Source organism: Phyllostomus discolor, chromosome 2 (genome assembly GCF_004126475.2).
Source record: "Phyllostomus discolor isolate MPI-MPIP mPhyDis1 chromosome 2, mPhyDis1.pri.v3, whole genome shotgun sequence".
Taxonomy (NCBI): domain Eukaryota; kingdom Metazoa; phylum Chordata; class Mammalia; order Chiroptera; family Phyllostomidae; genus Phyllostomus; species Phyllostomus discolor.
The window spans coordinates 80,537,418-80,550,979 of record NC_040904.2 but is presented as its reverse complement, the minus strand read 5'-3'; the positions used below and the strand labels follow the sequence as shown (position 1 = coordinate 80,550,979).

The following is a 13,562-nucleotide window of genomic DNA, read 5'->3' as shown; positions in this document are numbered from 1 at the left end:
GTTCTGGAGCTTTGATCTGTTTTTTTGTTTGGGCCATTTTTGTATGTGTGTGTTGATGCATCTGTTATGTGGTGAGGGGCGGAGCCTTAGGTGTTCACCAGGGCGGGGCAACCCAGTTGCTGGATTGTGGTGCTGTATGTGAGGAAGGGGTCCAAGTAGGAACAATGGTGCTTCCTCTGCTCTCTGTCAACTTTCAGTCACTTCCCCTCTTCCCCCAAGCAAATTGGGCCCTTCTGGGGCTGATTCCCATGTGGGTGAGCTTGTGTACATTCTAGAACCCTGTGGGTCCCTCCAATGAACTCTCCTGTGAGGCTGGGAGTTTCTCCCTGCACCTCAACCTCCACAGGTGTTTCCAATCAGTGTTTTGAGGCTTTATTTCCCAGAGTTGGGGCCCTGGCTTGTGTAGTCTGTCTTGCTCCCCAGTTTTGCCTGGTTTATCTGTGCACGAATGTGGGACCACCCAATTTGCCAGCTGCCTTGTGTGCCCTGCACCTCCACAGTCCACTGCCTCGCTGGGTCTGCCAGCCACCGCCTTGTTTTGCCCAGAGTCCACCAGCCACCACTTGACATGACCCCTCTCTGCCCGATTCCATCCCTCCTACCAGTCTGGATGAATGCGTCTACTTTAACTCCTTGGTTGTCGAACTTCCATACAGTTCAATTTTCTGTTGGATCTGGTTGTTTTTTTGTTTTTAAATTGCTGTTGTCCTTATTATGGTTGTGCGAGGAGGCATAGTGTGTCTACCTACGCCTCCGTCTTGGCTGGAAGTGAGCTCATGTTACATTTCTATTGAACAGCACTAACCTGTATATCCTAACTCTCAGGCCTCCTTTTGTGTTACTTGAATTTTACTTTTTAAGTTTTCCCGAGCTTAAAAAAGTATCAGAATTTAATTATTTCCTGATATCATTTGGGGTTAATGAGCCTAATACTAGTTACAGCATTTTAAAGCTTGTTATACCTCACTCTGTCCTTCCTTTCTTTTGTCCTTGCTTCTTTCCTTCTCTCTCCAAATAAAAATGCCTCTGCCCTTTCATGTTCTCTTCTGTGTTATAGCATAACTCATATAGGTTTTATCATGTAATGTAATGATTTCTGTACATGTCTGTCTTCCCATCTAGACTAGAAGCTCTTAGTGACAGGAACCACATACTAATCATCTTTGCATTCCCAGAATTTAGTAGGTGCCCATCGCATAGAAGTGACTCAATAAATCTAGTTTGGAATGAAAATTATATTTGTAGTTAATATTTTCCCCTTAAAGTGGAAATTTTTAACTTATAAAATCAACATCTCACATACTTACAAATAATGTAGAAGCATATAAAATAGAAAGTGGCACACTTTTCTCTGGGAAAGCTCGATGTCAGAATTATGAACTTAATACAGTTCATGGTAACAGTTAAGGCACTCTGGTTTCTCTACTCTAGGGGGCAGACTTGAGCTGCCGCTTGGACTGGAAATGCTGGACACAGAGAAGCCTCAGTGTTTGGCCAAGGACGAAATCATTACCATAACTTTCAAATGGAAAGGAGACAACTGCAGCATTTCTTATGAAAACTCTCAGAGGTTAGTTTAAATGGATTAAATGTCAGGTAATTTTTATGATTTATTTAAAAAATTTCTTTAAGTTTCCCAGGTTCTATTCCCAGCCAGGGTACATTCCTGGGTTGCAGGCCATAACCCCCAGCAACCGAACATTGATGTTTCTCTCTCTCTCTGTCTATCTCCCTCCCTTCCCCTCTAAAACTAAACAAATAAAATCTTTAAAAAATTTTCTTTAAAAGTATACACGCAAGAAGATGACTAATTGGTTACTTCCACGGAACACAGAAAGAGAAAGAGTGCTTAAAATACTATATAGATGATTTACACTTGCACAATGGGAAATTTTAAACTGGTGAAGGGAGGAATTATAATCCTGATTTTCTCTGTCTTTGGAATTTTTTAACATCGTATTCTAACCTTGGATTACACAATTCTGTTTTGGCTAATTCCCGCTGTAATTTGGAGCCAGTAGTCATATTAATTCACTGAGCTTACCCATCTGCACATATAGAGATGTGAGGAAAAAACAATAATGACTGGGAGCCCCTGGGCACAGTTGGGGGGCATGTAAATTGGAGTAGCCACTATGAATACTGTAGGGAGGGTCCTCAAAAGGTTAAAAATAAAACTACCATAGGATCCAGCAATATTTCTGGGTATTTATCTAAAGGAAATAAAACACTAACTTGAAAACATATGTGCATGCCCATATTCACTGCAGCCTTATCTACAATAGCCAAAGTGTCTATCAATGGATGAATGGATAAAAAGATGTAGTATATATACACAAAGGAATATTATTCAACCATAAAAATGAATGAAATTTTGTTATTTGCAATAGCTTGGAGGAAACTTGAGGCCATTATGCTAAGTGAAATGAGTTGGATAGAAAAAGACAACTACTGTATGACCTCATTTATACATGGAATCATCTTTTTTTTTAAAAAAAAAAAAAAAGCTCATAGATAAAGAAAATAGAATGGTAGTTGCCAAGTCAGAGGGGCAGCAGATAGGGAGGGGGTGGAATGGGTGAAGGCCATCAAAAGGTACAAACTTCCATTTGTAAAATAAATAAAACATGGGGATGTAATGTACAGCATGATGACTATAATGAATAATGCTATACTGCATATTTGAAAGTTGTTAAGAGAATAGATCTTAAAACTTTCATATCACAGGAAAACATTTTAACTATATACAGTGATGGAAGAATTATTGTGGTGATTATTTCACAATATATATAAATACTGAATCATTATGTTGGATATCTGATTCATAAGCAAACAAACAAAAAACAATAGTGAACCAAGAAACCCTTCTATCTTCCCACTCTTTTTGTCCCAGCTCACACCTGTATGTGTGCCCAGCAGTTCTTGAGTGGCTTATACCTCAGAGTGTTGTCAAGGTCTGACCTTGTCAGACCTTGCCTTGGCTCATGATCCCTGAGTTGCATCCTTGATAACTATTTGCCAGGATCCACATGTTCATTCAATAAGGATGTTTTGACTGCCTGCTCTGGGCTGAGGGTACAACAGTGAGCAATGAGTGAGCAATGCAGATAAAAACCCTGTTGTTTAGGAACTCTCATTCCAGGAAGGAAAACCAATAGTAAATAAAAATTTACACATCGCTGGCTAGGGTATAACTTGTTAAAGAAAAAAAAAAACAACCCTGAGAATCATATCTGCATTCTCATCACTAGGTAGGTGATGATAACGTAGGCTCCTAAGCTTTAGTTTTGGGCTCATAATAATACCTGATGGAGGTTCCAGCCAAGATGGAGGTGTAGGTAGAAACACTTTGTTTGCTCCCACAACCAAAGATAACAACCAATTTAAAAACGATAAAAAACCAGAGGTGCCAGAAAATCAAACTGCATGGAACTCTGACAACCAAGGAGTTAAAAAAACATTCACCCAGACCGGTAGGAGAGGTGGAGATGGGAGATGGGCAGCCTAGTGGAAAGGATGTGAGGCAAGGTAGCAGACCATGTGGGCAAGGCGGGGCTGGCTAAATGGGAAACTAAAGACTCAAAGCTAAGCTAGCTGTAAACTACTGCAGGGGTTGTGATGGCAGGAGAAACTCTTAGTCTCACAGGACAGTTCGTTGGAAGGTGGGGCAAGAGCAGAGAAAACAATCCACATTGTTCCCTCTCTGACTCCTGCCCCACAGACAGAGCTGTGGCTGAGAGGCCACAAAGAGGGCAGCAAAGAGGGTTGTCCCACCCTGGTGAATACCTAAGGCTCCCCACCCTTACAACATAACAGGTGCCTGAGACAAAGAAACATGGCCCAAATGAAAGCTCAGATCAAAATTTCAGAAAAAGAGCTAAGCAACGAGGAGATAGACAACTTATCTGAGGCAGAATTCAAAACACTGGAAATCAGGATGCTCACGGAACTGATTGAGCTCAGTTGCAAAATGAAGGAAGAAATGAAGGCTACACAAAGTGAAATAAAGCAAACCATACAGAGAACCAACAGTGAAGGGAAGAAAACTGGGACTCAAATCAACAATTTGAACCAGAAGGAAGAAATACACATCCATTTGCAACAGAATGAAGAAACAAGAATTTAAAAAAATGAGGAGAGGCTTAGGAACTGATGGGACAACTTTAAGCACTCCAACATCCAAGAATCATAGGGGTGCCAGAAGGAGAAGAGAAAGAGCAAGACATGGAAAACTTATTTGAAAAAAATAATGAAGGAAAACTCCCCCAATCCGGTAAAGGATTTAGACTTCCAGGAAGTCCAGGAAGCCTAGAAAGTCCCAAAGAAAATGGACCCAAGGAGGAACACACTAAGGCACATCATAATTAAGGTATCCACAATTGAAGATAAAGAGAGAATCTTAAAAGCAGCAAGAAGAAAATATATTTACTTACAAAATAGTGCCCATAAGACTATCAGCTGATTTCTCAAAAGAAACCTTGCAGGCAAAGAGGCTGGAAAGAAGTATTCCAAGTCATGAAAGACAAGGACCTACATCCAAGATTACTCGATCCAGAGCTATCATTTAGAATGGAAGGGCAGATAAAGTGCTTCCCAGATAAGGTCAAGTTAAAGGAGTTCATCATCACCATGCCCTTATTATATGAAATGTTAAAGGGACTTATCTAAAACATAGAAGAAGATGAAAAACTATGAACAGTAAAATGACAACAAACTCATAACTATCAACAACTTAAACTAAGAAACGAAAACAAAAACTAAGCAAACAACTGGAACAGAAACAGAACCAGAGAAATGGAGATCACATGGAGGGTTTGCAGTGGGGATGGGGAGGGAAAGAATGGGGGGAAGGTACAGGGAATAAGAAGCATAAATGGTAGGTATCAAATAGACAGGGGGAGGTTAAGAATAGCATGGGAAACAGAGAAGCCAAAGAACTTATATGTATGACCCACAAACATGAACTAAGGAGGGGAGGAAAACATTGGGACACTATAATAGCATAATCAATAAAATATACTTAAAAAACAACAAAACCTTATGCTACTCTCTAGCTTGAAGACCTTGGCAAGCTCCTTATTAATTATAGAATTAAATCAAAACCTTTTAGCAGGACATCAGACACCCATCAAGCTTGTATTCAAACTTTAATGAAGACGTTTCAACACTTCTTATCTCCTCTCTTCTTTCTCCCTCCTCAGTGTTTGGTGCACGCCCATCATTCTTCACAGCTCATGTTTTCATTGCTGTTGTGTAAATTGCCTTCAAGTGTTTTGGTGGAGGGATAAGTACAAACTAATGACAACTTTATAACGACTATTGTGTCTATTTGTTTAGATTTTCCATTTGGGATGGGCCCTGGTTAGACATTAATTAAGGGGTAATAATAACGTTGTACTGGTCATGAACCATTTTAACATGATAAAGGAGCCAACCAAGTACTTTCCCAGGAGTGTCTTTTCTCATCTCTGGAACACATCTACCACCTTTGTTTAAAGGCTGCTCACTATGTTCCTATAAACTAAACAAGTGGCTTTATTTCTCACCCATCACTTTGCAAACATAGAAAGATAATAACAAGTCACCACTTCCAGGAAGTACAGGGGCAAATAGGAAAACCAAACCAAACAAAACATATTAAGGACAGGGAATGGGAGACATCACAGGACTTTTAAAAATCATCTGATAAATAAGTGCTAGGGACGTAATGTGCACATGATGGCTAGAGTTACCACTTATGTGTACCAAAACTGTTAATCCTGAGTTCTCTTTACACAGAGAAAAACCTCTCTCTCTCTTCATTTCTTTTTATTGTATCTATATGAGATAATGGATGTTAAACTAAACTTGTTGTGGTAATCACTTCACAATATGTGCAAGTGAAACTTTTATGTTGTACATCTGAAACCCATGCAATGATGCATGGCAATTATATCTCAATAAAACTGGGGGAAAAAAGAGCATCTGATCTGAGGCCATCTGACCCAAATTCCTACTTGGGTAGGAATTCCCACTGCAGTGAGGCTGTGGGCCCTTCCAGGCCCCTCTTGTTGATTGCCACAGCTGGAAGGCCGCCTGCTGCATGTGTGGAAACTGTCACAGTTGACGCTGGGGTGGTCCTGCCCTTTTCCCCCTCGCCACAGAAAAGGTCCTTTTTCTTCCTGAGCTGCAATCTTTCTTTTGTAAGAGCTCCTTCCACATGGAACTTCATCTTTTTCTTCCCCTGGAGCACCAGCAGCAGAGGTCCCCCTCCTGAGTGGTGTCACTGCAGTTCCTAGAGGAGAGAGCACTCAGGCCTTTCTCTGGCTCTCTGGTCCCAGAGGTTTTCTCAGGTGACCCTTCTGTGCTGTCTGCCACCATTCTTACAGCACCAGAGTTCCATAGCCCAGCACCCTGGATGCCTTCATTGCACCTCTCTAGTTTGTCAAGATTTTGTTTAAAATATGGCATCCATAGTAACAAAAATGTAAATGAAAATACAAGGCTATTTAACTCTCAAATTTACAAATATATATATTTTTAAATTCTCAGAATTTGGGGAGAGTGAGATGGGACAGAAACAAGGAACAGACTGATAGCTGTGGGAGGGGAGGGGCAGGTGGGGACTGGTTGAAAGAAGGTGAAGGGATTGGACAAAGAATATATATGACCCATGGCCATGGACAATGGGGTGGTGATTGCCTGAGGGGTGGGCCAGGTGGAGGGGGGCAAAAGGGGAAAACTGGGACAACTGTAATAACATAGAGAATGAGATAAAAAATAAAATAAAATAAATATGTCTTTGAATTTAAAAAAGCAAATCTTCATTCAATCTTTCTTGAAAGTAGTTTGTGTCTAGAGAACATGAAAACTATTATTACTATTTAACCTAATAAATTTCCTTGTAAAAGTCTACTCTTAAAAATAATATTTGTGGGATAAAATATATTTGCATAATGATGTTTTATGTCCTTATTTTATTTAAAAACACCATTTTAAAACAGCTTTATCAAGGTAATTTGACATATAACAAATTGCTCATAATTAAAGCAACTTGATAATTTTTCTTTTTATTTGTAGTTAAATATACATACCATAAAACTTACCAATTCAATAAATTTTGACACATGTATACACTCACGCTCTTTAGGAAGCCCTTCCTCCTTCTTCTTTCCATAACTCTCCTACCCTGCCCCAGACAATCACTGATCTACTTTCTGCCACTATAGATTAATTTGCATTTTCTAGAAATTTGTAGATATGGAATCACACAGAATGAATTTTTTGTCTGACTTTTCACTCTGCTTAATTATTCTGAGGTTCGTTCATGTTGATTATGGCTGAGTAGTATTATATGGAGGCACCACGATCTGTTAATGCACTCATCTACTGATGGACACTCCGGTTGTTTTCAGGTCTTGGCTATTACAAATTAAGCTGCTGATACACACTGTTAGTCTTTATGCTTTCATTTATTTAGAGATAGACTGGCTGGGCCATAGAGGGTAAGTGTATATTGAACTTTTCAAGAAAGTGTCAAATTGTTTTCTGAAGTGCTTGTTTTATATCCCACCAGCAGTATGTGAGAATCCTAGTTGTTCCACATCCTTACAACACTTGGTTTGGCAATCTTTTTAATAGGTATGTAGTAGTATTTAACTGCAGTTTCAATTTTCTATTTTCCGAATGTCTAATAATATTGAGTATATTTTCAGGTCCTTATTTGACATCAGTACATATATTTTTATTAATTCTGTTCAAATATGTATTTTTTACTTTATCAACTTCTTTTCAGAGAGACGGAGAGAGAGCTTGAGGGAGAGAGAGAGGGAGATTTGTTTCACTTATTTATGCATTCATTCTTTGGTTGTTTCTTGTGTGTGCACTGACCAGAGATTGAACCTGCAGCCTGGGTGTATTGGAACAATGCTCTAACCACCTACCCATTCAGGGCCTCAAGTATTTTGCCCATTCAAGAAAGCTGAGTAGTTTTTAAATTTTTTTGATTTCTTATATATTCTGGATATAAGTTCTTATCAGATATGTGATTTGCAAATATTCTTTCCCAGTATTCAGCTTGTCTTTTTAATCTTTTAATAGTGTTTTTTAAAAAGCAGAAGTTCTTGCCCTGGCTGGGTAGCTCAGTTAGTTGGAGCATTGTCTTGTACATCAAAAGTTTGCAGGTTCAGTCTCCAGTTGGGGTGTGAACAGAAAGCAACTGATTGATGTTTCTTTTTCACATGGATATTTCTCCCTCTCTTTCCTCTCCCCCTTCCCCCCTCTCTCAAATCAATAAACATTACCTTGGGTGAGGATTTTAATTTTAAAAAAGCAGAAGTTCTTAATTTTAAATCCAACTTATCAATTTTTTATAGATTGTGCTTATGGTGTATTTAAGAAATCTTTACCTAAACCAAGGTCACAAAAGATTTTCTCATATGAATTTTAGAAGTTGTATAGTTTTAGATTTTACCTGTAGATCTAAGATAAATTTTGAGTTAATTTTGTATATATTGCTAAGTATGGACAGAGGTGGGTTTTAAAAAAATTTTTGTGACATGAATACTCAATTGTTCCAATGATTTGCTGAAAACTCTATCTTTTCTCCAATGAATTTTCTTTGCACCTTTGTCAGAATGTATCCAGCCATGTAATATGAAAAATGGAGACACTATTGAAGAAGACACAAGGTACAAGAAACATTGTACATAGGACAATGACACCTCAGTCCCCTTCAGAGTAGACACCTTGGGACTTCACACAGTTCTCCCAGTCTCCATTGGCTGCCCCATTGTATTTTCCTGAATCTTATAGATAGTCTGAACTCTCTTCCCTTTCAAAGGTGATTTTAGGTTTGGGAAAAGCCAGAAATTGCAGGATGTCAAATCTGCGCAGTGGGGGTCTGAGTCACCTGGGTAATTTGATGCTTTCACAAAAAAACCTCTGCACAATGCGATGCATGAGTGGGTGCATTGTGATGGTGAAGCTGCCAATCACCAGTTACCCATTGCTGTGGCTGTTTTCATTGTGTTGCATCTCTCAGCCTCAAAAACATTGCAGTAGCACTCCTTACTAATTGGTTGGCCTGGAGGGGCGTACTTGTGATGAACAACACCTTCCCAATCAAAAAACACAGTTAACATGGTCTTGATCTTGCTACGACTTTGCCGTGTTTTCTTTAGGCAAAAAGAACCAGGCCACTTCCATTTGGACAACTGGGCCTTCATTTCTGGATCGTAGCTGAAGACCCATGATTCATCTCCAGTTGTGACCTTCTTGAGGAAATCTGATTCACTGGTAGTGGTTTGAATCAAGTCATTAGCAACTGCAGCACCATGCTCCTTCTGCTCTGGTGGCAGAAGCTGCAGTACAAATTTTGCCACGACATGTTTTGTTACAGGAGGAACTCTCAGGAACTCAGATCTTCTTGCTAATGCAATAAAGAATTAGAGATCAGCAAGTTTATTAGTGTGCAAGCAGGTTTATTGGTGACCTGTTCTCGTGGAAGAGTTAGGGTGGGGGTAGAGGGTCTGAAAGGCATAGGTTCAGGGTGAAGCAAGGTGTGTGAAGGCAAGGGTGGCCAAAAGCCATGTGGCCTGTGGCCAGCTGGGCAGCCTGGTGGGGCAGCCAGAGAGCAAAAAGCTCCAAGCCCCTGAGTTCTTTGTTCTAAGGGTTTATATTGATGATGGGATGGGGGAGGGGGAAGAAGTTACATATTGATTGACAGTTAAAGGTGGTGCTAGCTTTCCAAGACTGGGGTGTGAATACCCAAAGGTATTAATGGGCTTCTTCCTTTAGGCACTATGGGCCCTTTCAGCCCTTTCAGGCCTTGGGATGAAAGTACAGTTTCAAAGGCTTTCTTTCCCGGATAGTGGAAAAGATACACAGAATTTCAGGGACTGCTGAGTCAGAGGGTGGGACATGTATTCCTCTTCCTCCCTGCCTTCATTTGCTATCTATCTTACCTATCAGTTTCACACCAAGATCCTGCATCAAAATCTCCAACACAGCAGTTTTTGGAATCCCCAGATCAGCTTCTAGTTCTCACACTGTCAGTTGCCTATCTTTGTAGATTGCAGCCCACACATGTTCAATACTCTCAGGTGTCCTGCTTGTTGCAGGCCTTCCAGAACATGGATCATTTTCAACAGATCCTCGACCATCTTTGAAGCAGCTGTGCCACACTTTTATTTGTGCTGCCCTCATTCCATCATCCCTTGAAAGACTTCTGAATTATTCAAATAGTTTCCACACAGGAATGTTCAAGCTTAACACAAAATTTGATGCAGATTCATTGCTCTACTCACTCGGTCATTTTGAATGTGATGACCACACAGTACACATGCTCACTCAACAGTGTCTACCACCACCACTGACTAGTACAGTGAAGTTGTCATTGTTCAGGAATGCTCATTCCGGTCCATTCCCTTGACAGGTTACATTGATGTGGACCAACTATTCTCATTATATGTACATGTGAATCTATTTCTTGACTTTCTACTCTATTCCATTGATTTATTCCATTATTTTATTTAAAAATACCATTATTTTTAAGTGTAATATAATACATGTTGATTTTTGAAAAATTGGAAGGCAAACAAGAAGTAGATAAAAAAACTACCTCAAACCCAGTTACCTAGAAATAAGTGTGACTAATATTTTGGCAATGCTTGTCCAAGTCTTTCTTTACTAAGGATTTTTTTTCATATTCATTTATTGGAAGAAGTGTTAAATCCTTTAAGAAATTATATAAGCCATCATATTTCCTTCCTCCCTTCCTTGCTTCTTTCCTTTCTTCCTTCTTTCCTTTTTTCCTTCCTGTCCAGTAGAGAACAGGAGCTGGTGAATAAATGCTCCAGCTCCCTATCCTTCAGGAGGACAATTATGGGAAGCATTCTGTAGGATTCTCAAGTGGTCCCTGTCTATGCTGGTCCTATGGCCCACAGTGGTGACCTAGTTAACACATTCGACTAGTGGCTCTTCCTCCTTCCTTGCTGCTCTCTTGGCTCCCTCACTTCTGCTTTTTGGAATCAACTAGCAAGTGAAATATCTGCGTATGAATTCTTACCCAGGCTCTGATTCTTTCCTTCTTTTCTTCTTTCTCCCTTTCTTTCTTTCTTTCTTTCTTTCTTTCTTTCTTGTTAATTCATTCTTTCTTCCTTCCTTTCCTTCCTTAAGTACTGCCGTCCTTCCTTCCTTTCTTTCTTTCTTTCTTTCTCTCTCCCTCTCTCTCTCCCTCCCTCCCTCTCTCCCTCTCCCTCCCTCTCTCTCTCTCTCTCTCTCTCTCTCTCTTCCTTCCTTCCTTCCTTCCTTCCTTCCTTCCTTCCTTCCTTCCTTCCTTCCTTCCTTCCTTCTTGCATGGGGCCAGGGGAGAAGATCGAACCCAAACTAAGGCATGTTACTGAAAGTAGTATGGGAAACTGATAATTCAGATAGGGCTCTTGAATCAGACCACTTACTGGTGCAATGACACCAAGGATCCCCTTGCTGTGGACGAGGGGCAGGGATAACTTCTGGCATACTCTATCATCACAATTAACTCAGATTCTCATCTTTCATGCATTGGGATGAGAGACAAATAGAAGAGTAAACACTGAATTATGCAACAGGGCCAGAAACAGTATTAAGAGAATAGATTATATGAATTGGCAGGCTTTTGTTAATTGCCTAGAATGCCTTAAAGAAGAGAATGACAGATTCAGTTCAGCCAACTATAAACCAGACCCAGGCTGTGAAAGCCAGAAAGCTTCAAAGGCAGTGTTTAAAGAGACTTATCAGTTGCAGGGATCATCAGGGTTCTGGTGATGAAGCCAGTGATTTAATAGAAAATGTAGTGGAGCTGCCAAGGACACTGAACAAGTAACCTTGGTATGTCTCCTCTGCCAGAGCCCTGACAAAGGAAGTGGGACTCTGAGATGTGTGATGGAGATATTCAAGCAGATATGCCAGAGAATCTTTTTTTTTTTTTTCAGAATTGTCCATGTCAGTCCATCATGATTTTACCCTCATGAAGGCAAAACCAAAAATGATCAACACAAAATTTTCCTTCAGTAGGATGACAGTACTTCCACAAAATGAAGCACTGTAATTGCAATCTGATTTGTGAGAGAATCTTGACCTCCCAGATTTCCCTAAAACCTTCAGATTGGCAGAAGCAGTTGCTTTTCGTTGTTAGAGGAGAGCAGTCTCACTTTGCCTGTAACCATGACAGACTCCTTGAGGTAGCTTCTTCACAGGGCAATGTTCACCCACCTTAAGGTTTGCCCCACTCTACCCCACTGCCTCTAGACCAATTGCACAGGGGGAGAAATCCAGTTTCACCACCCAGATCAAAAAACTTGCTTCCTCAAAGAACTATAGGACCCAGCTAATATGAACTAGCAGAAACCAGAAGAACATTTGTGAATATTAGAGTACATGGGTTGGAATGGAAGACCAGATAGGGAAGCGTTTATTGACATGGTAGCACTCTCATGATTTAGAATTTAATGACCTGGTAAGGACACTTTGGCTACTTGAAACTTAGGCAAAATTTATAATAAAAGAGTTGGAAATGCCAGAACTACTTTGGTAGAGTTTTGAGGAAAGGATCAGAGGGCTTGGGATGTTGGGAATTAGAGTGGATTTGTTGTGAGACACAAGAGAGCACGTCCTTTGATCATGTCACCCAACAGGGACCTGGGGACACTTCATTTATTAACGCATCAGGAATTCACTAGTTAGGGGGTGGGGCACCTCACGTCTTTGAGCAGTAGTGGTTGTCCACCGTAGGCTGGGGTGATGGCAGGACATGCTGCCACAATGCTGGGCTCCCTGAAAGTGATGATAGGATTTCAGAATGTGAGAGTTCAGGTGGAACACCTACTCTCAGAATCGAGTGTGGATTTAATGACTGTAAAGCAGAAATAAGGCCAGAGTAGCAATCATAGAGCTCTGCCTGGCAGGAATCTCTGGCAATGGCTAGGAGACCATGGTACTCCTACCAAGAACTGTGAAGATTCTGAGATTTTACCATACACATCAACTAACAAGTTAGTCTGCCACAGTGTCATGGATGATGACAAAGAACATGAAGCTCCTGGGTGAGAGACAAAGGACAGTGTATTACTCACAGTAATGATAGCCAGAATATTACCATTTGAGTTGTTTCTCAGAACCCCAAACTGTACAGAATGAGAGACAGTTGATGCTTGAACATATAGTTTCTGAGCCTAGAACATCCCAATATTATATATAATAGGTTACAAGCAAACTTTTTCTAATGCTGTCCTGGAAGGAGACATTGTTCTTGTTATTAAACAAAGATGCCCTCTGTTCTGGAAGGAGACATTATGTCTGTTTTCCAAGGCTGTTTGCTCTGTAAACTTTCTTGAGTTGGACAGTGAGTTGAGACTGACTGGAATGCTTTTGAAAACCAATTAATCACTTCAGCTAAAGCATGAAGTAAATTTGCACCATCTTTTCTAGGTTGATGACTCTGGTTGCAGGAAAAACTATCGGCTGGGTGTGCATAAGTGATGAGCCACCCGTGCCTCTGGAAAGCTTTTCCAGGTAACCAAGGGTAGTTTTTGAGAGATCACTGT

At 40.3% G+C, this 13,562-nt stretch overlaps 1 non-coding gene across 1 annotated transcript; it reads right to left on the bottom strand.

Moving 5' to 3' along the window:
- Window positions 1-11,951: 11,951 nt before the first annotated feature.
- On the bottom strand, window positions 11,952-12,081 carry LOC114491225. Its single transcript, XR_003684030.1, has one exon. It is a non-coding gene; the product is annotated as a small nucleolar RNA SNORA69 (small nucleolar RNA).
- Window positions 12,082-13,562: the final 1,481 nt, after the last annotated feature.